The sequence below is a fragment of the Hyla sarda genome, chromosome 1 (assembly GCF_029499605.1).
Source record: "Hyla sarda isolate aHylSar1 chromosome 1, aHylSar1.hap1, whole genome shotgun sequence".
In the NCBI taxonomy this organism is placed as follows: Eukaryota; Metazoa; Chordata; class Amphibia; order Anura; family Hylidae; genus Hyla; species Hyla sarda.
The window spans coordinates 221,218,710-221,231,746 of NC_079189.1; the positions used below are offsets into that span (position 1 = coordinate 221,218,710).

The 13,037-nt window shown below is 42.9% G+C and overlaps 1 long non-coding RNA gene across 1 annotated transcript; it reads right to left on the reverse strand.

Moving 5' to 3' along the window:
- Nucleotides 1–341: 341 nt before the first annotated feature.
- LOC130364504 (uncharacterized) lies at nt 342–9,618 on the reverse strand. The gene is made up of 4 exons (XR_008891888.1): nt 9,470–9,618; nt 4,746–4,896; nt 2,417–2,488; nt 342–766 (listed from the first exon to the last, which is right to left on the reverse strand). It is a non-coding gene; the product is annotated as an uncharacterized LOC130364504 (long non-coding RNA).
- Between the last annotated feature and the right edge of the window lie 3,419 nt (nt 9,619–13,037).

Sequence of the window (13,037 nt, forward strand, 5' to 3'; positions counted from 1 at the left end):
CAAAAATGTCCTAATGGACTATACAAGGTCAATCCAGAAACCTGTAAAAAAAATTGAATGTATATCTTTAGTTGCAATATAAATCTATTACTACATACTAATCTACTGTACAATGAATGAATTTGGCAATTGTTTTGCAGCATCTCAGTCTTCATTTCCTGCTTAATTCTTTTGTTCGCTACTTTAATATACCGGTATATGAATTAAAGTGGAGCTCACCATTCTGTAATGTAATAACCAACCTCCTTATGCAAGAGTGGCAGGATTAAAAAGATAAAGTTTAAGCAGAGTTTTATGTGAAATTGTACCTGGTTCATGCAATTTAATAGGTATATGTACTGTAATTTTCATTAAAGGGGTTTTCCAGGACTGCAATATTTATGCCATGGAAGGGGAACACCTCCTTAGTACCAACAATGCTCAATTATACTAAGGGGCCCAAAGAATGACAAGAAAATGTCCCCACACCATTACACCATCATCACCACCAGCCTGAACCATTGATAAAAAGGATCCTTCCTTTCATGTTGTTTACACAAAATTCTGAGCCTGCCATCTCAATGTTGCAGCTGGAATCAAGACTTATCAGATTAGGCAACGTTCCTCCAGTCTTCCATTGTCCAATTTTGGTGAGCCTATGGGAATTTTTGCCTTGTTTTCCTTTTCTTAGCTAACAGGAGTGGCATCCGGTGTGGTCTTCTGATGCTGGCGCTCATCTTCTTCAAGGTTTGTCGTGTTGTGCATACAGGGATGATATTCTGCATACCTAGGTTGTAACGAGTGGTTATTTGAGCTACCATTGCCTGTCTGTTATCTAAAACCAGTCTGCCCATTCTCCTGTAATTTTTGTCCACGCAACCACAGCTCACTGGATATTTTATCTTTTGCGGACCATTCTCTCTACAACCTAGAGATGGTTGTGCATGAATATTCCAGCAGATTCTGAAATACTTAAACCAGCCAATTTGGCACCAACAAGCATGCCACTTTTAAGGTCACTGAAGTCCCTTTTCTTCCCCAATCTGATGCTTGATTTGACCTTAAAGGGGTACTCCAGAATCAAAAAATTGTCCTCCATACTGCCGGCAGAAAAAAAAAATGAAAGATGTACATACCTTCCTTCGCTCCCCCGAGGCCTCCGTTAACCAGCCCCGGTCTCCGCCACGATCCTCTTCCTGGTTGCCGGTGGTCGGCGAGTCATACTGCGCTCAGCCAATCACCGGCCGCAGTGAAGTCCCGACAGCAGCAGTGTGAGAACGCTTCAAGACACAAAATTCTTCACTACAACGGCACCTACTGCCAGGGCCGAAAACATCACACTGTCGCTCAGCCTATCACCGGCCGGAGCCAGGACTTCACTGCGACCGGTGATTGACTGAGTGCAGTATGACTCGCCGACCACCAGCAACCAGGAAGAGGATCGCGGCGGAGACCGGAGCCGGTTACCGGAGGCCCCGGGGGAGCGAAGGAAGGTATGTACATCTTTATTTTTTTACTGCCGGTAGTATGGGGGACAATTTTTATATTCTGGAGTTCTCCTTTAAGAAAGTTATCTTGACCATGTCTACATGACTAAATGCATTAAAGAGTTACTGTCATTAAAAACACATCTGAAAAGTTGATAATCGTGTTGGGTCTCACTTCTGAGACCCACTGCGATGGTAAGATATTAGCTAGGAAAGCAGACGGCATTGCGCTTTACTCCCTGGCCAGGCGAGAGATCAATCTTTGCATAGGTAAAATAATTAGAAAACAGAAAATTATCACACTGGCCTGGCATATCCTAGTCTGTAGGTTAAATGGTACCTGTCATTAGTAAAATGGTACCTGTCATTAGTAAAATGTATATGTTATAGATAAGCCTATTTGAATTACCTTTCTGCTATACTTCTAAATAAAATTCTGTAAATGTATGTGTTCTATTAAACCCTAAAAGGGTGGCCACCAGGAGTCCTCCTTCTGTTCCTGCCTACAGTCCTGCTTGCAGATTGTCTCCTGCAGCAGCCTAGCAGAGACAAAAGTCAGGAAATGCAGGTGGGACCTCAGCTCGGCACAGTCTATAGAGTGTACTGTAGAGTTCAGAGAGCTGAGGGGGGGGGGGGGTGCGGTCTCAGCCAATCACAGCTGATCACACACTGAACTGCTCTTGGCAATATGTAGCAGAGTGAGGGAAGAATTAGACTGAGCAGAAAACACAGAGCAATATAAAGGTACAAATCTAGAAAATATTACAAAAATAAAGGCGGGGGGGAGGGGGGATTTATCATGATGGGAACAGTGAACTGGGAGGATTATAAAATTTATGAAGATCATGACAGATACTTTTTATTATTTAGCAACAGCACCCAAAAAATTTACAACAGACTCAGATGCAGACGCAAAAAAAACCTAAAGATTGAAAACAATATATGCCTACCAGAAAATATCCCAAGATGCCCTAGATTTTCTTCTTTCCAAATGGCAAGGGGAGATGGGTCCCCACCACCTTCTGACAAAAAATAAAAAGGTATGGATAATAGTGCCATACATCACAGATGTTGGGTAGCAGAAAACCATCCACTGATTATTCCCTACAAAAATGTACAATGTTTTTGTACCTGAGTGGGCCCTACCTGAGTGGGCTCTCCCAACTTCTTAGCCCATAGTAGCTACTATGGCTGTAGTTTTGCCCATGGAAAGAAAGTCCATTGGCTTCAGACTCTTCTGAAGGAACACTAGGAAAGAGACATCTGGGAAAGAGACATCATGGACACAGAACTCTGACAACACCCTAACCATAACCAGCTGATTGAAGGGCCATGGCACCAGGGAAAACTATATTATACATATATTATGTAAATAGAATATAAATGTACAGTGTTACATAGTAAGTAAGCCCGAGTACTAGCTCCTTCCATCAGTTGTTCAGAGCATGTGCCAGTAGATGGACACCCAACTATCTGATATTAATTGTCTGTCCGGAATCTCAGAAAAGGCCACATGTGTCGTATTTAGGGTAAGGCCACATGTGTCGTATTTTGCTGCATATTTTCTGCAGCTGATTTTGCTAGCTCTTGACTTGGAAAATACATAGCAGCAAATCTGCATCATTTCTGAGTACAGTGACCACCGACCTACGATGGCCTCGACATACGATCATTTCAACATACGATGGCCTCTCAGAGGCCATGGCATGTTGAAGGCAGTATTAACATACAATGCTTTTGTATGTCGGGGCCATCGCATAAACGGCTATCCGGCAGCGCAGTCTGCTTCAGCTGCCACCGGATAGCCATTTACGGTGCCCCGTGTGGTCCGCTGACGATCACTTACCTGTCCTCGGGGCTCCGGCGCGTCCTCTTTGGGATCCCCTGCATCGTCGGCGCTCTCTATCCTCGTCATCTCGACAGAGAACGAGGATGCCGGGGAAGCAGAGGCCTTGCCGGAGCGTGGGGGACACCCCGGGGACACGGCGACAGCGATGGAAGGCAACATCCAGGGCAGCGGTGACGAGCGGTGACGGTCCGGAGCGGCGGGACACGTGAGTATAGCCTCCAGTACCAGTGGTCTTCAACCTGCGGACCTCCAGATGTTGCAAAACTACAACTCCCAGCATGCCCGGACAGCCGTTGGCTGTCCGGGCATGCTGGGTGTTGTAGTTTTGCAACATCTGGAGGTCCGCAGGTTGTAGACCACTGTCCTATACTTTACATTGCACGGATCCCTCAACATACGATGGTTTCAACAAACGATGGTCCATTTGGAACGGATTACCATCGTATGTTGAGGGACCACTGTATTTATTATGATGTAACTTTTTTTTTCTATATGTACGGTTGGCTTTGCTCACAAGATTTTAAAGCATCTGAAAGTCCAGCGGGCAATAAAGTAGCATCTCAGCGGCAGGCTTTCTGCTACATAGCAAGTGTTGATATGCTTCTTATTTTCTCAACCCTTTCTATTCTTAGCTGCATATCATTCGGGTACTTGCTGTGTAAAATCAGCATGCCTTGTTCTAATCCTTTGCGCACACCCCCTGCCCCTCTCCCCCTCCTTCTCCCAATGCAGTTACAGTCTAATCTACAGAAGTACTGCAGAAAGAAAAGGAATGTACTCATCTGTCTAATGCTGTTACTTCCTAGGCTAGGAGAAAATCCACCTGTTCTACTGATTTGTCTAAACATCCTGCAAGAGTTCCTCCTGATAAGGTTTTACAGTACATTCTTAGCACAAGTGGAAATTCCAAGTTGAGTTGAGAACAGCAGGAAAAAGTTATAGTTCATTCTCAAGAAACCCATGCAGCTTGGAAAGGAGAGAGAAATCCCATTCTTTGAATGCAATGAACTGAAAAGATAGACTATTGTAATGGTAAGTCTGGGGGAGCCGGAGAAGCAGCATCATCAATCAAAAACAAACATTACTTTACATGTCACTCGTTCTGCATGCACGGTCTCAAAAGTTCCTTGTTTCTACTTGTATGAAGCTAATAGGTTATTTTGGTGGATGTGCCAATGAAATAAAGACATCAGTAAATGAAGAGGACTCGACGGACAAGCATAATTTTTAATCAACTCTTGAGGGCAGAGGAGGCAACCGTCAGGACCGAATCCCATCTGGATGTTACAGGTCTAGCATTTATTCTGAAAACATAGAGTTTTGCTGACTGTATCTATCCGCAATGTCTAGATCTGTGCGATAAATAAGGATTGACCATATTGACTGAGAACATTGGCAAGAGAACATGGAACCATCCTTCTTATACTTACAAGCAACTCTTGAAGGTGGAGCTCCATGGGGTTTCTCACTCAAAGGAGGACTAGAGCATGGCCAACCACTAACCATCTCCAAGGTAAAAACACCTACAGTGTGTCATATCCTCAGTAGAGGCGTCAAAATACGTTTATATTTGGGAATTCTCTGTAGGGATGAAAATAAGTTACTCTCCTGATAATTTAGGAAATATTTTATTTTATCAGATTGACAGACCTACACATTCCACACAAGGGCTTCTACACTAAACATAGAAAATATAGAAAAAATACATATCTATTCACAACTGAAAACAAGGAAAAAGAACCATTGCAAACTAAACACTGAATGTAACATAAGATTGAAGCGACTCTGCAGTCAGCCCTGACAATTCACTTCTTGTATTGTGCTAGCAGCCAATAGCGCTAAAATAATGATATCTGTAGTCGTAACAATGGATGACTAGATGACTAGAATGGTGTTGAGCTGCAATACCAAAGATAGCCTATAAAAATATGCTAAATATGTTGACAGATCATACTGGATTCTGCTAAGGATAGATTGTAGACTTTACAGTGGATTTCACTTTGTGATATGGATTTTCACTCAAACCAGAACATTACCAGCTGTAATATCAAATTTGTGTGAGTTGAGTATGAACAAAGCCTCATTTATTTTCTGTTAAAATTCTTATCCTACACAGAGCCTTAAAGGGATACTCCACTGCCCCAGCGTTCAGAAAATGTTGTTCCAATTGGCTGGGTGCGGGCTGCGGGGTTTGTGACGTCACGACCATTCCCCTTGTGATGTCACGCCACACCCCCTCAATGCAAGTCTATAGGAGGGGGCATGGTAGCTTCCACGCCCCCTCCCATAAACTTGCATTGAGGGGGCGTGACGTCACGAGGGGCATGGCCGTGACATCACGACCCCCACAGCCCGCACCCAGTGTTCGGGACAAAATGTTCAAAACACTGGGGCAGTGGAGTACCCCTTTAAAGAATTACTGTAATTTAAAATTTACTGTCATTTGGCATGTTGTCCAGACATGTAAAAAGTCTAGATCGCATTGTGTCTTAGTCCTGAGACCCCCTGTGAATTGCATGGCATCACAAGATTCATTGCCCAGCTGTCAATCAAATCTGACTCTTTCACTGCATTAGTCTATGTTTTCCAGACATGTCAAAAGTTTAGATTGCATTAGGTCTGAGATCTGCTGCAATTCCAAGTTATTTGTGGCAGGGTGCCTTATTCCCCAGCTGCCAATCAAGCTAAGTCTATGCAGTAAAAATAAAAATATTGATAACTCATTATTAGTATCCAAATGACATAAAAAAATACATATAAGGAATCACACAAATAGAGACAAAAATGAAAATCCAGGATACTGGGGTGAAAGTCCTGATCACATAGTAGACTGTATGTCTGTTTAAATATGATGTCACAAGGGTAGATCACAGATGTGCATGTATCACGCATACATAGCTGACAGAAGATGATATAAAGTGCCACAGTGCAAAGGTATACTGTATAACAGTATGATACCTTTGCACTGTGGCACTTTATATCTTATCTTCTGTCACTTTAAACCACAGCTATGTATGCATGATACATGCACATCTGTGATCTACCCTTGTGACATCATATTTAAACAGACATACAGTCTACTATGTGATCAGGACTTTCACCCCTTTCACCCCAGTATCCTGGATTTTCATTGTTGTCCCTATTTGTCCCTATCAATATTTTTATATTTATTGTTGTCTGGAGGTTTTTTCCTGTGTTTTTTGCGCAAATTGTAGGTGCTATATTCATTCATTTCAGATAAACCTCCATTCTTTAATTTCTGTATTGGAGCCTACATTGGGGAAGGGGTTCTATAGGTTCATAAATCTATGTAGTGAAAGAGTCAGACAGAGTGGTCAGCTGTAAGGCTTTCAAATGCAGGTATGAATTCAGTTACCCCAAATATTTCCTTCCTTATGGCACACTCACATTTTAATGGGTCTTGGTGGACTACATAGTTGCCAATGTTGATCAAAAACGACATTAGTATGTGGCCATGGAGACAGCTAGGCCATAGGAATCATGGTGTAGGAGTGGACCAACAGTGACATCAGTACTCTCAGTGACATGCAAGTAGGTAGTACAGGTAGATTGGGACCCGAAATTGTAGAGACTGTGTCCATTAGGCGATAAATACATAGTTAGAAGAGTGTTACTTCAGATAAGCCATTAGGTTTCAACTGTTATAATATAAACTACTTGAGAACAGCCAAGCATTGTGAAGCTGCATATATCGTATGTTCCTTTAACCCCCAATGGTGTCTCAATTAGGTAAAACCTATTTTTACCAGTTGATTGGAACTGCAAAGACTGTATCCGTAAAGTTACTAGTAGCGCCATCTTCTTAGATACACCAGCAGCCTGCAGGGGGTCAACCATCACTAACCTTGTCTTTCACTTACACATTATTTTTGTTAAAGGGGTACTCTGGTGGAAAACAACAGAAAGTTAAACAGGTTTTTAAATTACTTCTATTTAAAAATCTTAATCCTTCAAGTACTTATCAGCTGCTGTATGCTCCAAGGAAGTTATTTTCTTTTTGAATTTCTTTTCAGTCTGACCACAGTGCTCTCTGCTGACACCTCTGTCCATATCAGGAACTGTCTAGAGCAGGAGAGGTTTGCTACCAGGATTTGCTCCTGCTCTGCACAGTTCCTGACATGGACAGAGGTGTCAGCAGAGAACACTGTGGTCAGACTGAAAAGAAATTCAAAAAGAAAAGAACTTCCTGTGGAGCATACAGCAGCTGATAAGTACTGGAAGGATTAATATTTTTAAATAGAAGTAATTTACAAATCTGTTTAACTTTCTGCCACCTGTTGATTTAAAAAAAAAAAATAATAATTTCCACCGGCATACCCCTTTAATGCTCCCTTCACTGGTAACTATACCAAAGAATCCCCATGACTTCCAATATTACATTATTTCTACTATTAAAGCACATAGCCATAATATACCCCTGTTACTGTTATATTAAAGGATTTAAAATAAAAAATGTGATTTAAAAACTACAAAAATCTAACCAAAGTTTAGCCCAAGGAAGTGAACAGAACTGTTCATTAAAAAAGCGTAATGTGTTGTCCGATTATTTGACATATCTTACCTAACATGTTCTTTCAAGAATCATATAAAAAACAGTATGAAAAATGAAGTGAAAAGTCAATTTAATAAGATTTTAATGATGTACAACCTAACTCCACTGAGATAGTCTGGATTTCTTCCCCATTTCATGTTTTTAAATATAAACAGATTACGAAGCCCTTAATCCCCTGTTTACTTCAACACAGACCCCTTAAGGTATTCGTCTTGAGGTGTAGTAAGTACTTTGATCTCACAGTTCTTGCATTTATTAATACAAAGCAGGTGAAAAAATGAAAATATTATTTATTTAACTGTCATTTTAAGACAGTTTTTTTTACAGCACACATGAAAATGAAGCAATGATCCCCAAACAAGTCCTGTATATGATTTAGGCAAGAACTACCTTTCCAGCTGCCACCTATTGGAATTGTCCACAAACATGATAAATATGAAATATTAATTCATGGGCCTGTACTACTAGAACCATCTATTTAAGAGGTGGACTGTTCTAAATGGGGTATCTGTGGTGAAAACCATGACCCATCCCTCACTCCTGATTCTAGACAGATACATGTTCTAAAGACAAAAGGCAATGTCCAGCGTGGAAGTTCAAGCAATTCTTGTAAGTTTATTCAGCAATTAGCCAACATGACAAACAGGTGACGCGTTTCGGCCACAGTGTGTAGCCTTAATCGGTACGATTGGCTAATTGCTGAATAAACTTCCAAGAATTGTTTGAACTTCCACGCTGGACATTGCCTTTTGTCTTTGTTGCTGCTCTGGATCGAGGGTCCGGTCCTAGTCTCGTGTCGTGGAGTGGGCGAGAGGGAGAGCTGTGTCTACTACTGTTTGCTTTGCCCAGATACATGTTCTGCATGTAAAAACTGTAATATTTACTTTATGACTGCCAAGTACTATATCTGTACCTCTCTATAGCAATAAAAAGCTATTCTGGTTTGTTCACCAGTGTTGGGTCTGCAGCAGGTATTTAAAGGGAAAGTGTTTTCTCCTCTGTCTCCTACTGTATCATAGGGACAGGAGTTGGACGAAAACATGACCAGCAGCACTGTCCCAGCAATGAGAAAAATGTTAAAAAATAATAAGAAGAACGAGCAAACCTAAGCATGTACACTATACTTAACAAACTTGAGAGGATTTTAAAGAAAACAGATACTGTGGCCATTTTAATAATAACAATAGGGGAGATTTATCAAAACCTGTGTAGAAGAAAAGTTGACCAGTTGCCCATAGCAACCAATCAGCTCACTTCTTTCATTTTTAACAAGGCCTCTGCAAAGTGAAAGACGCGATCTGATAGGTTGCTATGGGCAACTGGTCAACTTTTCCTCTGGACAGGTTTTGATAAATCTCCCCCAATGTTCTTCTCCATCCCAGTTGTGTTATTTATTTATTTTTAAATTTGATTTAGGCTAAAATATGAATGTATTTATTCATTAATTTAAATTGTTAAATTATTTTCTTTCTTTCTTTTCCCTGCAAACCCCTTTTATTTGTAGGTATAAAATAATTAAACTGACTGTTGTGCTACTGATTATTATTAAAGTGAACTGGAGTCCATAAAGCGTTCACTTACTTTAGTGTGTGCCCTGGCTGCTGAGTTCTCCCCACTAAAGTTCTGTTTGTCCTCTTTGCAGTAGTGCTTTGAAGGCGATCCCCAGGCATCCATATCTTTTTGGGTCCCAGAGGAAGGGGACTAAGCCCGCCCCCGTAGTTTGCATATTCATTTTCTTCAACTCCATGTCCTAGTGATGTGGAGTAACATGCCCCCGGAGCGCAGCGCTCTGTCTGCAGAGCGCATGCGCCTGAAGTTGTAACGGCTGGAGTAGTGGATCCGCTGTACCACTGTGGATGATGGTGAAAGCGGAGTCTAAGGATCCGTTGGTCTTCACCAGAACCGGCCGCAAAGCGAAATGGACTTGCTGCCACAGGCAAACTCCCAGGTCGCTACCCCTGGCGCGAATTGCCCACAGTGGCGGCCGAGATGAGGTGAGGTACGGATTCATAAGGCAACTCAGAGTCGGGGACTGGAAGAAAGGTCAGGGTAAGATAAGACACAATGGTAAGACAGACACAGCTTGAAATGCTTTCTCTAAGGCTTGGAGGAAGGGGTCAAAGGGAAGTGAGAAATACTTATAGGGTCAGCACCCAAGAAAAACCAATTATTATTAGTGCGCTGACCCTTTAACCTCTTAAGGACTCAGGGCGTACCTGTATGCCCTGAGCCCGGTCCTGGTGTGACCCCGCATCACACCGGGTCATTCCTGCTGCTAGTCCATGCTGCTAGTCATAGCCGGGACCCTGCGGCACCAATCGTTGTGCCGCGCGTTATTAACCCTTCAGACGCGTCGATCAAAGTTGACCGCCACGTCTGAAAGTGAAAGTAAACGCTTCCCTGCAGCTCAGTCGGGCTGATCGGGACATCGCGATAAAATCGTGATGTCCTGATCAGCTAGGACGCGAGCGGAGACCCCTTTACCTTGCTCCGTCGCATCTTATCCGCGTTTGATTGCTCCAAGCCTGAGCAATCGAGCTCCTATCTTGCTGATCCATGCAAAGCTATGGCTTTGCAGGGATCAGGGTAAAAGATCAGTGTGTGCAGTGTTATAGCCCCCTATGGGAGCTATAACACTGCAAAAAAAAAGTGAAAGTTAACAAAGGTCATTTAACCCCTTCCCTAATAAAAGTTTGAATCACCCCCTTTTCCCTTAAAAAAAAAAAACTGTGTAAATAAAAATAAACATATGTGGTATCGCCGCGTGCGTAAATGTCCGAACTATAAAAATATATCGTTAATTAAACCGCACGATCAATGGCATACGCGCAAAAAAATTCAAAAGTCCAACATAGCATATTTTTGGTCACTTTTTATATCATAAAAAAATGAATAAAAAGCGATCAAAAAGTCTGATCAATGCAAAAATGGTACCGATAAAAACTTCAGAACACAATGCAAAAAATTAGCTCTCATATTGGCCCGTACGCGGAAAAATAAAAAGTTATAGGGGTCAGAAGATGACAATTTTAAACATATAAATTTTTCCTGCATGTAGTTATGATTATTTTTACGAAGTACGACAATATCCAACCTATATAAGTAGGGTATCATTTTAACCGTATGGACCTACAGAATAAAGATAAGGTGTTATTTTTACCTAAAAATGCACTACATAGAAATGGAGGCCCCCAAAAGTTACAAAATTTAATTGTTTCTTCAATTTTGTCGCACAATTAATTTTTATTTCCGTTTTGCCCTGAAATTTTTGGTAAAATGACTAATGTCACTGCAAAGTAGAATTGGTGGTGCGAAAAATAAGCCATCATATGGAATTTTATGTGCAAAATTTAAAGCGTTATGATTTTTAGAAGGTGATGAGGAAAAAATGAAAATGCAAAAACTGAAAAACGCTGAGTTCTTAAGGGGTTAAATTTCAGAGAGCTGGCGCACACACGCCCTAGGAAGTGGAGGCACGCATGCCGGCTGTGAGAGTGTGGAGGAGCCGGGAACATGGTGGGTTGAGTTTCCGCCAGCCGGTAGACTGCGGGCAGACCCCGACATGTGAACAGCAGTAGAACGGATACAGCACGGGGCGGCTTGGTAGGAATGTGCCCGTGGCCAGAAAGTCTGGCTGCGGAGCCACTCATAACAGTACCTCTCCTTAGGTCTCCCCCTTTTTTTAAAGCCGCAGGAACCTAAGCAAGAACCTAACCTAACCAGATCCTGGTCCAGGATATTCCCTTCTGGTTCCCAGGACCTCTCCTCAGGTCCGAACCTCTTCCAGTCCACCAAAAAGAACCGTTTTCCCCTACCGGTCTTGGTGGCCAGAATCTCCTATACCTCAAAAATGTCAGCAGAACCGGTAACGGGAGTAGGAGAGACGTCCCCCTGGGAGAAACAGCTGAGAATTAACGGCTGAAGGAGGGAGACATGGACTGAGTTCGGGATGTGAAGGGAAGATGGCAGTAAGAGCTTGTATGACACCAGTTTTATACAGTGCAGGACTTTAAAAGGACCCACGAACCGAGGACCCAGTTTGTAACTGGGAATCTTCAGCCGTACATATCTGGCTGACAACCAGACCCTGTCCTCAGGAGAGAAGATCGGGGGTGGGCTTCTTTTCTTGTCTGCCTGAGACTTCATGTGGGTGGAAGCGTGAACTAAAGAGCGCCAGGTTTCCTGCCAAATTGTCATAAAGTCCTGAACCTGATCATCCACAGCAGGTACTCTTGAGGAGGCAGGCAGTGGAAGGGGAGGGCGAGGGTGGCGGCCATAGACAGTGAAGAATGGAGATGTTTTTGTAACCTCAGAGTCCTGGTGGTTATAGGAGAACTCCGCTCAAGATAACAGGTTGGCCCAATCATCCTGCCATGCTGAAATGAAGTGGCGGAGGTATAGAATTTGATTCACCCTCTCAAACTGGCCATTGGTCTGCGGGTGATAAGCCAAGGAAAAGTCCAATTTAACCTTGAGACGAGAGCAAAATTTGGAGACAAACTGGACCACTTGGTCTGAGACAGTGTGTAAGGGCAGGCCATGTAGGCAAAAAATATGCAGGAACAATTGGTCCGCCAGCTGTTGAGCAGAGGGAAGTCAAGACAGTGGTCTAAAATGGGCCATTTTGGAGTATTGATCCATGACCACCCAAATGATCGTGTTGTTAGAGGAAGGAGGCAGATCTGTGATGAAGTCCATGGCAATGTGTGTCCAGGGACACTCTGGGATGGGCAAGGGTTGTAAAAGGCCTGCAGGCTTAAGACGTGGAGTCTTGTCATGGGCACAAGTTGCGTCGGAACGGACAAATTCAGAAACATCTCGATCCAGGTTTGGCCACCAGTAATGTTGAGAGATGAGCAGAATGGACTTCCGTACTCCAGGATGCCCGGCCAGTAAAGAAGAATGGCCCCAGTTCAAGACCTTAACTCTAAGGCGGGTAGGCACAAAAGACTTCCCCGGGGGAACTTGCTGAAGGTCAACTGGCGTGGCCGAAATCAAATGCTTAGGAGGTACTATATGCCGAGGGGAGGAGTCCAGGCCCACGACATAGGAGGCTCTAGAGAGAGCATCAGCTTCGACATTCTTGTCCGCTGGCCGAAAATGGATAAGGAAATTAAATCTGGAAAAGAAAGACCATCTGGCCTGCTGG